This window comes from Manis javanica, chromosome 4, assembly GCF_040802235.1.
Source record: "Manis javanica isolate MJ-LG chromosome 4, MJ_LKY, whole genome shotgun sequence".
In the NCBI taxonomy this organism is placed as follows: domain Eukaryota; kingdom Metazoa; phylum Chordata; class Mammalia; order Pholidota; family Manidae; genus Manis; species Manis javanica.
In genome coordinates this window covers 110,573,877-110,586,686 of record NC_133159.1, presented here as the reverse complement: position 1 = coordinate 110,586,686, position 12,810 = coordinate 110,573,877, and the positions used below count along the sequence as shown (strand labels likewise).

General features: G+C 45.0%; 1 long non-coding RNA gene across 1 annotated transcript; it reads right to left on the bottom strand.

The window, feature by feature from the left end:
* Window positions 1-2,149: 2,149 nt before the first annotated feature.
* LOC108398582 (uncharacterized) lies at window positions 2,150-11,313 on the bottom strand. The gene is made up of 4 exons (XR_005061036.2): window positions 11,176-11,313; window positions 9,722-9,830; window positions 6,022-6,072; window positions 2,150-5,326 (listed from the first exon to the last, which is right to left on the bottom strand). It is a non-coding gene; the product is annotated as an uncharacterized lncRNA (long non-coding RNA).
* Between the last annotated feature and the right edge of the window lie 1,497 nt (window positions 11,314-12,810).

Sequence of the window (12,810 nt, the reverse complement as noted above, 5' to 3'; positions counted from 1 at the left end):
TATTATGATTAGCGTGTATATATGGGGGTGGGGGAAAGGGGAGGGCTGTGCAACACAGAGAAGACAAGTAGTGATTCTACAACATCTTACTATGCTGATGGACAGTGACTCTAATGGGGTTTGTGGGAGGGACTTGGGGTATGGGAGAGCCTAGTAAACATAATGTTTTTCATGTAATTGTAGATGAATGATGACAACAAAAAAAATTTTTTAAATAGAAATTAAATAACAAACAAATATAAATCCTCCCTCTAGTTAAAAGTATATAGATTTAAATACTGATGTAGGAAATATTCTGTTACTCTGCATGCAGTATTCAAAAGTCTCTGAAAGGCAAAACCTTAATATCAAATAAGGCCCTAGTCTAAATGACATCAGCATACTTACCCTCGAGCCTAGGGCCATTTCAAGAGTGACAAAGTGTTGATGCTGGGAGTTCTTGATCACGAAGCTGAAGAATGAGCTATACAAACACTCAAGTTAGGAGAGCCAGGTACAGCCTTTTATTTAGAGATAAAGTGAAAGGAAAGAGCTCCTGGCTTATGCCAGGAGGGGACAAGAGATTCCATGGTGGTGCGTTGTCTTGGGGTTTTATAGGCAGCTGAGGATATTTGGGAACGTGAAAAGAGTTTAGCGGTGTGTACTTGTTAGGTGGTCCCTGAATATTAGACATTAACATGAGGAATTTCCTGCTTTGATTTCTCTCTGGGATAATGGTGTCTTGGTCTGGGAGCATATCAAAAGGCTGCCTGCCGAGCTCCCAAGGTGGCTGAGGTATTGTCTATTTGCTAATGAATCCTGTCTCTTGAACTTCCTGGGTGTTAAAATGCAATCTTATCTTTAAGACGGAATTCCTCCTGTCTTTTACCATGCATTCTACAACTGGGTCTGCATGCTAAGTTAGTTGCTCAGTTTCCAAAATCACCTCATCAGATCTGAAGGAGGAAAGACAGCACATAGGCCTGGGCCTTTTAGTATCCTAAAGTGAATCTTACACACGATTACAAATGATTAGGATAATAAAACATGTGCTACTCTTCTTTATCTGGGGAACATTAACTGATCTCACTGAAGAATGATTCTAGAGCTTAATGTTCAAAATAGAGTTTTAGTAGGGGGGATTTCCTTGCATGTAGTTACTTTGCTTTGACTGCAGATATCCCACCGTGCCCCCTCCAGAGGCCCTCACCCTACTCTGACTACATCAATGGTCCCTGACTCATTCCCCCCTCTACCGATAGAGAACCTAGCTGCTGCTACGGAAAGGGGGCGATAACCACTCTGGTGGCTTCATGCTGAGAGGGTGTGCAGTAAGAGGTGCAGATAGGTCTCAATCAGTGGTCGGTCAGGAGGGCCTCAGAAGATGGGAGCTTCCATCCTGGTTTCTATTGCCATCACTCTGTAGTTTTATGGCTTCTAGGTGAGAAAGAATACCTCGTGTTATTAGATTAGGTAAACAGTGGCCAAATATTAACATCAGGAGAATGGTGAGCTCAATAAGTAGAATAGATTTCCACCGAAAAGATTTAGAAACTCAGTTCTATATTGTAGTAGTCCATGGGACTTCTGGGTCTGACATAGCTTGGACTTGCCTTCGGAGGTCCTGGAGTGAATCAGAGACATTTTGTGAATAATTTGGAATATACACACAACACTCAATTTTGATTATGGCACAGGTCCCTCCTTGTGCTGCTGTTAAGATGTCTAGTGCTATTCTTTAGATAGTATCATTTAAGGCCTTTTGTCTTTCAAGGTATTATTAATGGGCCAGAATTTTACATTCCAATTAGTTATTTCAAAACTTAATACTGTGTGGGCAGTGTACACATCATATTTAAGAATTTGTAATTGTAACTAATTATGTCTCTGAAGAGGAGACACCCACTAAGGGATTCCTGAGGTACTAGAAATAGGAAGTAATCTGCATATCCAACAGGATGAACTTCCACTTACTTTAGCTAAATCTTCAGCTTAAGTTAAAAAGGAGTTAGATTCATTTATTATGAAAGGAGTATTAGAGAGTAGCAAATGGAAGAATAATATAGACTTCATATTGATTTTACAGGAGGAGATTTCTAATAACATAAAGAGATGGGCATGCTGTATTTATGAGTACAGAAAAACTATGTCATATTCAGAAGTCATGGGGTGCTTATCTTAAGCATCTTTAGTTGGGGTTTTCTTCTTTTTGAATAGTAGATTCAAGTTTTTTAAAGGTTTGCAGGCATATTCAGGTTCTTGAGCTTTGGTGCTCTGTACAATGGGTTCTTCTTTATCTGTGTTGTCTGGGAGGTCTTGGGAAGAGTTCTCCCAGGCCTTTACTCTGGAGTGGTGAATCCAGGCTTCGATACCTGTGACCTTGACAGCAGTAGGAGAAGAGAGTATAACAGTGTGGGGCCCTTCCCAGACTGGATTAAGAGTTGGAGAATTAGAAGGAATTGACTTAATTAGGACTTGATCTCCTGGTTCAAAGAGGGGTACCCCAGGGGTTCTATTTTGTCCTTCAAATAGATTTTGAAGGAGTGCCTGGAATTTAGCAAGGTGTGTCACATACTGGATTATTTCTGTGACTTCTCTGTCCATGATTAAATTATTCTTTAAGAAAGGTCTTCCACAGAGCATTTCAAAGGGGCTTAACCCCAGAATTTTGGGAGTGTTTCTTTTTCTTATTATGGCTAATGGTAGTAGGTCAGGCCAGGGCAAGTAAATTTCTTGTGACAGTTTCCTTAAATGTCATTTTATGATGTCATTAGTCTTTTCCACTTTGCCTAAGGATTGTGGCCTCCAGGCACAGTGTGAATTATACTGAATACCAAGGGCCCCCGGACACTCCTTGAGTGACAGGCTGCTTTAAATGCCAGGCCATTGTCACTTTGTAATCCTTGGGGCATCCCTAATCAAGGAACAATTTCATGTAAGAGGACCTTTACTACTTCTTTTACTTGTTCAGCTCTACAGGGGAAGGCCTCGACCCATCCTGTGAATGTATCTATCCACACGAGGAGATCCTGGAGTCCTTTTGCCTTTGGAATATCTGGAAATCTATTTGCCAGTCTTCTCCTGGGTATCTGCCTGCTCGCTGTAACCCAGGATGAGTGGCTTTTTTATTTAGTGGGTCATTTCTTTGACAGATCTCACAGGCTTTAGTGATTTGCTCTATTTTCTTTAATAGACTACTGCCTGCAAAAAATACTTTTGGCCATCTGATAGGTATTTTCTATACCTAAATGGAAAGTCTGGTGTCAAGTTTTAAGAACTTTCCATTCTGTACTCTGAGGTAAATAAACTTCCTCATCTTCTGTCTGAAGCCAACCAGAGGGAAGGAGAGAACCGCCTTTGGAGAGGCCATCTTGCAGCTCCTTTTTACTTTAGCTGGGGATAATATTAGCCGGCACACCTGTCCATAAGAGAGGGCTTGGATAGGTGCCTTATAAGTTTCTCGAGCTGCCTCTTTGGCTTTTGTATCAGCTCGCCTGTTTCCTTCTGTTATTTCATCTATTCTTTTCTGCTGGCCTCTGCACTGAAAACTGCTACTTCTTTAGGCAAATGCACAGCTTGTAATAGCTGGTTAATTTCATTATGGTATTTGATAGGGGAACCTTCAGAATTTAAAGTCTCTTTCTTTCCATATGGCTGCATGGGCATGCAGCACTAGGTAGGCATACATCGAGTCAGTATATATATATATATTGACTCTTTTTCCTTTTCCTATTTCAATGGCCCGAGTGAGGGCTATTAATTCTGCCAGCTGGGCACTCGTGCCTGGTGGAAATGGTTGGCACTCGGTAGTATCCCAGAGAGTGACAACTGCATAGCCAGCTTTCCACTGGCCTTGTTCAGTAAAGGAGCTGCCGTCTGTGAAGAGGACAACTCTGGGCTCCCTACGGGGCTGTCTTTTAGGTCTTCTCTGGCAGAATAGTTTAGGGCAAGGACCTGCTGGCAGTCATGCTCAGGTCCTTTACTCATGGATTCAGGTAGAAAGGTAGCTGGATTCAGGGTGGAGCATGTCCGAAGCTGGGTGACAGGGCCCTCAAGGAGGAGCGACTGATATTTTAGTAGCCTGCTATCTGACAGCTACAGGTCCCCCCGGTGTTCAATAAGCTGGTGATGTTATGGGGTGCCTGCACTATTAAATCTTTCCCCAGGGTCAGCTTTGTGGCTTCAGGTATAGCAGGGCTACGGCTGCCACAGACCTCACACAGTGTGGCCAGCCCGTAGCTACTGGGTCCAGCTCTTTCCTTAGATAGGCTATGGGCTGCTGCATTTCTCCTCGAGGTTGAGTCAGTACTCCCAGTGCCACTCCTGATCCCTCAGTAACGAACAGGTTAAACCGGTTTCCGGTGGGCAGGCTTAAGGCGGGGCCTGAAGTAGGGCTTTCTTCAAAGCTTCATAAGCTTTAATGGCATCAGGTTCCCACTGGAGTTTTATGGTGCCTTCCTTTGGGGCTTCTTTAAGGAGTTGGTAGAGGGGTTTGGCTAACTCTCCATATCTGGAGACCTGAATTCTGCAATATCCAGTGGTGCACAAAAGTCCCCACAGTTGCCTGATAGTAGAGGGTAATGGGTGGCAGAGAATGGGTTATATTCTCTCTTCTCCCAGGGCTCTGGTTCCCTGAGAGAGGTTAAGGCCCAAATATTTTACTTGCTGCTCACAGATCTGTGCTTTTGGGAGACTTTATAGCCACAGTCAGCTAGAAAGTTTAGTAATTTCTGAGTACCTTCCTGACGCTATGCTTTAGTGATGGCACAGAGCAGTATATCCACATATTGGATGGTTTCTGCTTCCCCTGAATTAAAGGAAGCTGGGTCTTTAGTTAAGATTTGCCTAAATAGATGTGGGCTATCTCTAAATCCTTGGGGCAAGACTGTCCAGGTTAATTGGGCTGAGGGATTTATAGGATCTTCAAAAGCAAAGAGAATTTGGGACTCAGGTGCAAGAAGGATACAAAAGAAAGCATCTTTTAGGTCTAGCACAATGAACCATGCTGCTCCCTCAGGAATCCTGGATAATAGGGCATAGGGATTAGCTACTAAAGGACATCGGGGCACAACTGCCTCATTAATGGCTCGCAGGTCTTGTACAAGGTGCCAGCTTCCATCTGGCTTTTGTACTCTAAATATGGGAGTATTGCAAGGGCTGTTACAGGCTATTAAGAGGCCTTGAGCCTTTAAGTCATTAATAATTGGCTTTAAACCTTCACGAGCTTCTGGTTTTAAGGGATACTGCCTTTTATGAGGGAAGCAATAAGGGTCTTTAAGATGGACTTGTACTGGTTGGGTTGATTTTGCTTTTCTGCCTGAGTCCAGCTCCCATGGGGGGTTGTTGCCTGAAAGAAGAGAAAGGACACAGAGTCGGATGGAGGTGGTCTCTCGACAAAGTGCCGATGGCATCTTTATTTATACCATTTTGCACAAGGATATGATTGTTTTTTATTTGTTCTTTTGATTAAGAAGCATAGGCAAGCTTTTTTCTTTCTAATCTATACATGGTTAGTCAAGTGTTAGGTGATCTTTTTTTGGTTTCTTGCCCTAATGGTTTCCTAGCAACATGTACAGTATCGTGTTTTATGTGCATATGCAATGCAATTTCTAAGTAGTGGATGTGACCACAGGAGCGTGCAGTATGTAGCAGTGACTATGGAGTCTATCAGCTCAGGGTGAAATACAGGTAACCCACTGCCACAGTTAGCTAGGCAGGTATCATCATCTATATTTTTAATGCAATGGGTACATTTTATCCCCTCATAGTATTTATTCTATCATAGGTAGATGCAAGATAAAGATAGAAAGCACGATTTAGTGCTGTAAGAAGGCAAGTGTAGATGATCAGGTCTGTGCCTATAGACTAGGTATTAATCTAAGTTAGACAAGGGCAACAAAACATCCATGGGTGTAGATAATTTCTCTCAAAACTGGGGGTGCGAGGTTGTAAGCCTCACCTCTGTTGGCCCCCATTTTCTCCCCTGATGGCTCACCTGTGACTGTTCCTGTCTTATTTTATTCCTCCCTTGAGGAATCTTACCTGTCTCTGGCTAACCAGCCATCTTCTGGGGCCATACAGGGAGATGTAAACCTGGTAAGTGAGAGAGAAGTAATATTCTTTGAAAAGGTTAGCTTTGCACTTCTTTACAGATGTATGCCCCGTGGCTTCTATGCCCAACACTTGTCTTGAGGTATCTTTACCACTTGGAAGAATTATGGTACTTGATAATTTCACATATGAGGCACTAATTCTAGTAAAGTGCTGTAATTAGGAAGGAAGAAGAAAAGCTATAGAAGTAGCAGATGGAAGAAAACATGGGAAGATGGATTAAGTATCAGACAGGGTTATTCCATTCAGTATTCCCCCATAACTCTATTTCTCTAATTTTCCTATAAAACTCTTCATCACTAATTTCACTAGCATGCAAACAAGGGGGGCATTCCCACTTAGGTGGAGATGGGGTAGTCAATGATTGACTACCTCCCTGCAGGTTTTGGTATCCATGCCAAGATCATCATCTGGCCCCTGCATGTTCTATTCTTCATGTTCACTGTCCTGAAAAGCTTTTGGGAAGAGTATGTTCTCCTCCTTTCCATGCTGCTTATCAAAGGTTAGCCTAGCCCTTGGCAACAATACAAGCAAAAGCAAAGCCAATAGTATAATGGAGAATAACAAAATCAAGGTGGGTAATAGGGGGAGCCAGCTGCAAAGGCCCCTGCTTTGTGGGGGTCTTCCTCCAGCCTGAGCTTTGCTACACAGCTTGAGCAGCATGGCTACCACCACTTTTCCAATGATTACATTAGTTGCCCAGACTTCAGGGTTAATGACTACTTCCACTAGGGGAAGATTTTGCTTATCTTTTTCTGCATTAGTATGTACAGAGGCTTTTACTTTAGAATGTATATCATGGCCTAGAAGCGGTGTCAGACCATCTGGGATTACTAGGAAGGCATGTGAAAATAGCACTGAGTCCCATTCACAACTTAAAGGCTGAGTAAAATATTTGGTCCTGGGCTTCCCAGATATGCCTCTAACAGTAGCTGACTGGGAGGAGGGAGGGAGGGCTGGGATTATGGAGGAGGCCCAAATAGGCGGCTCCTGTATCGAGCAGGAAATTGATGGTGTGGCCTCCTATAGAGAGAACCATGCGGGGCTCCTGTGGGGTTATGATGGTGACAGAAGCCAGGACGGGTGGCCCCGGGCCCCTTCAGTCCTGACCACATGGTTGGAAGTCTGACCCCAGTTGCCTATGCCTCTGAGGTCAATCCTGCTTCCAGTGGTCTCCTTGAAAGAGTGGGCAGGGCATTGATGGTTTGGAGCACCATCCATAGGGCACTCTCGCTTAAAATGCTCCTCTCTGCCACAGAGTTAACAGGCTGCCCGGGGCCCACTCTGTGGGGCTGGTTTCCTTTTCTCTAACCTTGGAGGCCCAAAGTTGACTCTCTATAAGGCTATCACTAATGCCTCTAAGTCACAAGTTATCTCTCCTGTCTCAGTCCCTCTCTTCATATTTGTCTCTTTTATAGAAAACTTATGTGGCAACATTCAGGAGGCTTTCCAGATTTTGCTCTGGGCCATATGCCAATTCTTGTAACTTCCTCCTGATATCTGTGGCCAATTAGGTGATGAATTTATCTTTGAGAATGACTTGGCCCTCTGGGGACATATGTGTGCTTCAGTAGTGCCTCCCTGAGCCATTCCAGGAAGGCTGAGGGGCTTTCTTTTTCTTCCTGCATCATGGCTGATAATTTAGACTAATTTATAGGTTTTACTCGTGCTCTTTTCAGCCCTTCTAAAATACAAGTTATAATGTGGTTCCTGTACCAGTTATCGGCATCATCTGTATCTTGGCCCCACTCTGGGTCAGTGAATGGCACTGCCTGACAGCCAGTGGGGACTCAGGTGAGCTCTTCTGGAGATTTGCCACTCACATTTGTAGTATACCATTCATCTCCAAACTCTAAGGCTCCTCTGAATACTTTTTCTTTCTCTCCTGCAGTGAGGATTTGATTTAATAGAAGCATAACATCCTTCCAAGCCAGTTCAAAAGTTAAAGTAAGCCCTTGGAAGTCTTCTATGTATTTGTCTGGGTCGTCTGAAATTTTAGCCATGTCTTGTTTAATTTGCCTCAGGTCTTGGAGGGAAAAGGGGACATGGACCAAAGCCAGTCCCCACTCTCCATTGACTACTTCCCATAAGGGCAATAAGGATGGGTATAACTGTCTTTTCTTCACCACCTTGGAAGCCTGGAGGGGTGATTGGGGCAAGGATGCTTGGGGTGGTAGTTCTCCTGTGGTCTGACTTCTGAGGTTCTTGGCAAGTGGACTTAGATCTGGATAAGGTGGGCATGGCAGAGCTAATGGGGGACAATTAGGGTTTGGAGTAGGGTCTGGAATTAATCCACCTTTTTGGCATAGTCTTTTACTTTCCCTAAGGACTTCTGACCATTTTCCTTCTTTGTGGCAAAGTTAATCTTTATTATATAGCATATTTCCCTCAGAGGGTCAAGACTCTCCATCAGAGAGTTTGTATTGAGGCCAGGCTTGTGTACAGAAGAAGATAAGGCACTGCTTTTACAGGGTTTGGGGATCAAATTGCTCCCAGTTCCTCAGAATGTATGCCAGAAGCATGTCTGGCTTTAACCTTGAAGAGGATGCTCCCATCTGAAAGAGAGAGAGAAAGATGGGTGTCAAGCACCTGATCAGCCTCTCTCTCCGTGATGGCGTCCCCTCGCCTTGGAGCTTAGGTGACAGTGGTCAATCACGCCCTCTGCCAGGCCTACTGGATTTAACCACCCCTTACCATCATGGCCTGCACCTTGCCTCGATTCCCCTCTTGCCTTCCCACTAAGCATGAGCCACCTCGGAGCTCTGGATTTAGTGGGACCTTACCAGTGTGCTCCTACTTATGCCTTTTGGGAGTTTCCCTAGTTTTCTCTACATGAGTTTTCCTTGAGAGCCCCCTGCCTGTCTGATAAGCACAGGGACAGTGTGACTTCTTGCTGCCAGAGCCTTGATCTAAGTCACAAGCCTGTTTTGCTTTCCCTGGGGCTGCAGAAAAGGAAATGCCTAGCCCCAGGGTGACTGCCTCTAAGGAAAGGACATCAATAGCATGGAGCCATTTACATGTTGGTCTCAGGTTTCAGCTTGATCACTTTGCAGACTTCATTTACATTACACAGGAGAAAGTGGCACAGGCCTAAGAGGACTGCTTTGAATGGGGAGCAAGGGAACTTTTTGTTAAGGCCAGAAATAAAATTCAGGGGCTGCCATGGACACTTATGGGGGAGGGTCTATACTCTCAAACAACAGTTTCTGCCACTTCCTGGGAATTATGCCACTAGTCACCCACTGTAAGAAATCTTATCTCTGAGACAAGAGGTCAGGTGTCATCTTGCATAGGCAGCAGCCAAGCAGGAGGTTCACTCAGTGCCGTTGGATCAATCGTCTGGAGCCAAGATCTCAGGACCACTGTCTACTAGTCCAGTCTGCTGTCAGAGCCCACAGATTAGGGTAGGAAAGTAGGAAATCTGCTCAGCCACTCCCTGACACTCCTGTTCATCCAGAGGTGGGGGATCAAGGAGCAGCAGACACCAGGAAACCTTTCACCCGAGACTTAAGACTGGTAGCCAATGCTAATCACCTTTTAAGTGGCTAATGAGTGCCCAGACACATTTTTATGAGATAAAAAGTACAGCATTTAGTCAGGAGTGAGAGCGAGCGAAGTGTAGTTCTCCTACCTTGCGACGGTGAGCATCTGGTTCCGTGAAATTGAAGAAGTTAGAAGGGAGTTATGGAATTAGGAACGCCTCCTGCCTCACTGAGTCCAGGGCGGCCTGAAGAAGCAGGCTGGAAGTCAGAGACAGAAAAAGAGGCACTCCTCAGGATACCCAGTTGGGCTGTTGGGGTCTGATTCCAGACACGCGGGCCTTTGAAAAGCCGCAGAAGTGTAGCCTCAGCCTAGACTCTCGCAGTTGCCCATGGCTTTCCTCAGTCCCTCGCATCCAAGGAGATGCCTCTGAAGGGGAATCCTGGCCTCCACTCAGCTGACTTTCCTGGCTCCCAAGGGATATGGGGGATCCACTGAGGGAGACGCAGGGGACCCTGTCGCTCAAGACTTTGAGATCAGCAGCCAGGCTAGTCCCATTTAAGTGGCTGGCGAGCGCCCAATGCTGTGTGCCACAGACAGCTTCCTTTTACAGGGACAGTGAAAGAAAAGGCAGGCTTGGATGCTGATACTCATCTCCGAAGTTATCCCAGACAAGCCCCCAAATATGATGCTGGGGTTCTTGTTCATGAATCCATAGAATGAGCTTCACAAACACTCAAGGTAGGAGAGCAAGATACAGGCTTTTATTTAGAGATAAAGTGAAAGGACAGAGCTCCCGGGTCACGCCAGGAGGGGACAAGAGAGTCCATGGTGGTGCGTTGTCTAGGGATTTTATAGGCAGCTGAGGATATTTGGGAATGTGAAAAAGTTTAGGGTTGTGGACTTGTTAAGTGGTCCCTGAATATTAAAAATTGACTCAACATAAAGAATTTCCTGCCTTGATTTCTCTGTGGGATGCCGGCTTCTTGTTCTGGGAGTACATCAAAAGGCTGCCTGCCCAGCCCCTAAGGTGGCTGAGGTATTGTCTATTTGCTAAAGAATCTTACCTCTTGAACTTCCTGGGTGTTAAAATGCAATCTCATCTTTAAGATGGAATTCCTCCTGTGTTTTACCATGCATTCTACAGTTGGGTCTGCATGCTAAGTTAGTCTCTCAGTTTAAAAAACAACCTCATCATATCTGAAGGAGGAAAGACAGCACATAGGCCTGGGCCTTTTAGTATCCTAAAGTGAGTCTTACATAGGATTACAAATGATTAGCATAATAAAACATGTGCTACTCTTCTTTATCTGGGGAACATTAACTGATCTCACTGAAGAATGATTCTAGAGCTTAATGTTTAACATAGAGTTTTAGTGGGGGGGGGGGGGTTTCCTTGCATGTAGTTACATTGCTCTGACTGCAAATATCCCGCCCTGCCCCTCCGGAGGCCCTCGCCCTACTCTGACTACATCAGTGGTCCCTGTCTCAGTGTCAATGACCACTTAGGTCACAGTACAATCTTTTCCTCTTTGTAATTTTGTTCCTGCTTAAGTGTGGCCGCAATCTAATACTTCACTGCTCAGCCTCCCTCCTCCTCCTTACCATTTTCTGCTCTTCCTCTCCCAGCTGCCTACTCCTCCGTTATCCTGCTCAGCGCCCTCTCTGGCTCCGCTTCCCACTCACCCTGCTCACAGATGGAGCACAGAATTGTCTTTGTGGAGTCAGAGCAGATGGAGATGCTGCAGCAGGGGTGTCTTTTATAGGCCCCAGGCTGGCTCTGGGATGGGTGGGAAGTGGCTCTTGTACAACTGTTAGGAATGAAAGGACTCGGCTCGGTGTCACAGGGAAGTCAGATGTAGTGAGACAAGGAAGTAAGTCAAGAAAGCAAAGTAAAGTTTAATACACTCCACATAGAGCAACAGAGCGGGCCTGCCCTAAGATAAGACAGGCCATGATGCTCACACTGAGGGTGCTTTTCTGTGGTGTTGGCAGAGCAGAGAGGTCTTTGGTTGACAGCTGTCAGTTCTCTAGACTGGTGAAATGGGGACAGGGGCTCTGCTGTGCCTGTGCGTCTGATGTTTCTTGTCTGGGGGGACCCTGGACATTTCCTGAGTCACTCTTGGACCCTGTGGCTTCATCTGATTAACTCTCTGAGTCAGTTCTGGCTTTCTGGCTCTATCTGATCAACTCCCTGAGTCATCTTTGGGGGACCGTCTCTCTTTTCCATACCACTCATTTCTGTCTGTTAGGCAGGAAAATAGATATGAGCAGGGTGGAAAGATAAAAAGGCCAGAAAGTCCACTAAATAGACCCAAAATTAATTAATATATCTCAAAAGCCGGGAGCAACTTGGTGATACCAGGGTTCTTGTCCACGAAGCCAAAGAATGAGCTTCACAAACACTTGAGGCAGGAGAGCAAGGTTTTTATTTAGAAATAAAGTGACAGAATAGAGCTTCTGGCTCACTCCAGGAGGGGACAAGGGAGCCCGTAGTGGTGCATTGTCTAGGGGGTTTTATAGGTAGTTGAGGATTTTTCGAGAACATGAAAAAACTTAGGGGTGTGGACTTGCATCACCTGCCCTGTCCTCAAGGTGGGCTGGGTCACAGTCTGTTGCCAGGGCTGACAGTGGAGTCACCAGTTATGCTGATACCCTTGCAGAACACTCAAGCATTCCAGTCCAAGTTGCTCCTGACCTTTTGACCTTTAAGTGATCTCACTGAAGATGTCTATATCTTTTCCTTACAGAACTAGTGTGACTTTGACTTTGCATAATGCTTAGCACAGACATTCAATAGTGACTTCTTTGCCCATTGTTACATTGCTTTGACTGTAAATATTACGCGCTGCTTTCCCCACTCCCCCCCCAGGCCCTCACCCTACTCTGACTACACCCACAGTCCTTGTCTCATTGACCTAGAATGTTCGAATATTCCCCAGATGATATCTGAGATAATATCCTCAGCATAACCCAGGTCTTTGTTGTGTGAATCATGCAGGCACAGCTTATTTTGTTACCTTTACTATATGCTGTTTTTTTCTTCTTCCAGCCCTAATTAAGTATTTTCTTACCTATGCAACTAAATTAGCATGCAGGCCCAGCCATAAACAACATACTGATAGGCAGGAAGTATTCCATCTTAAAGATTGTATTTTAATACGCAGGAAGTTAAAAATGTAAGATTCTTAACTTACTCTTTAGCAAACAGACAATAATTCAGCCCACCGTGGGGGCTGG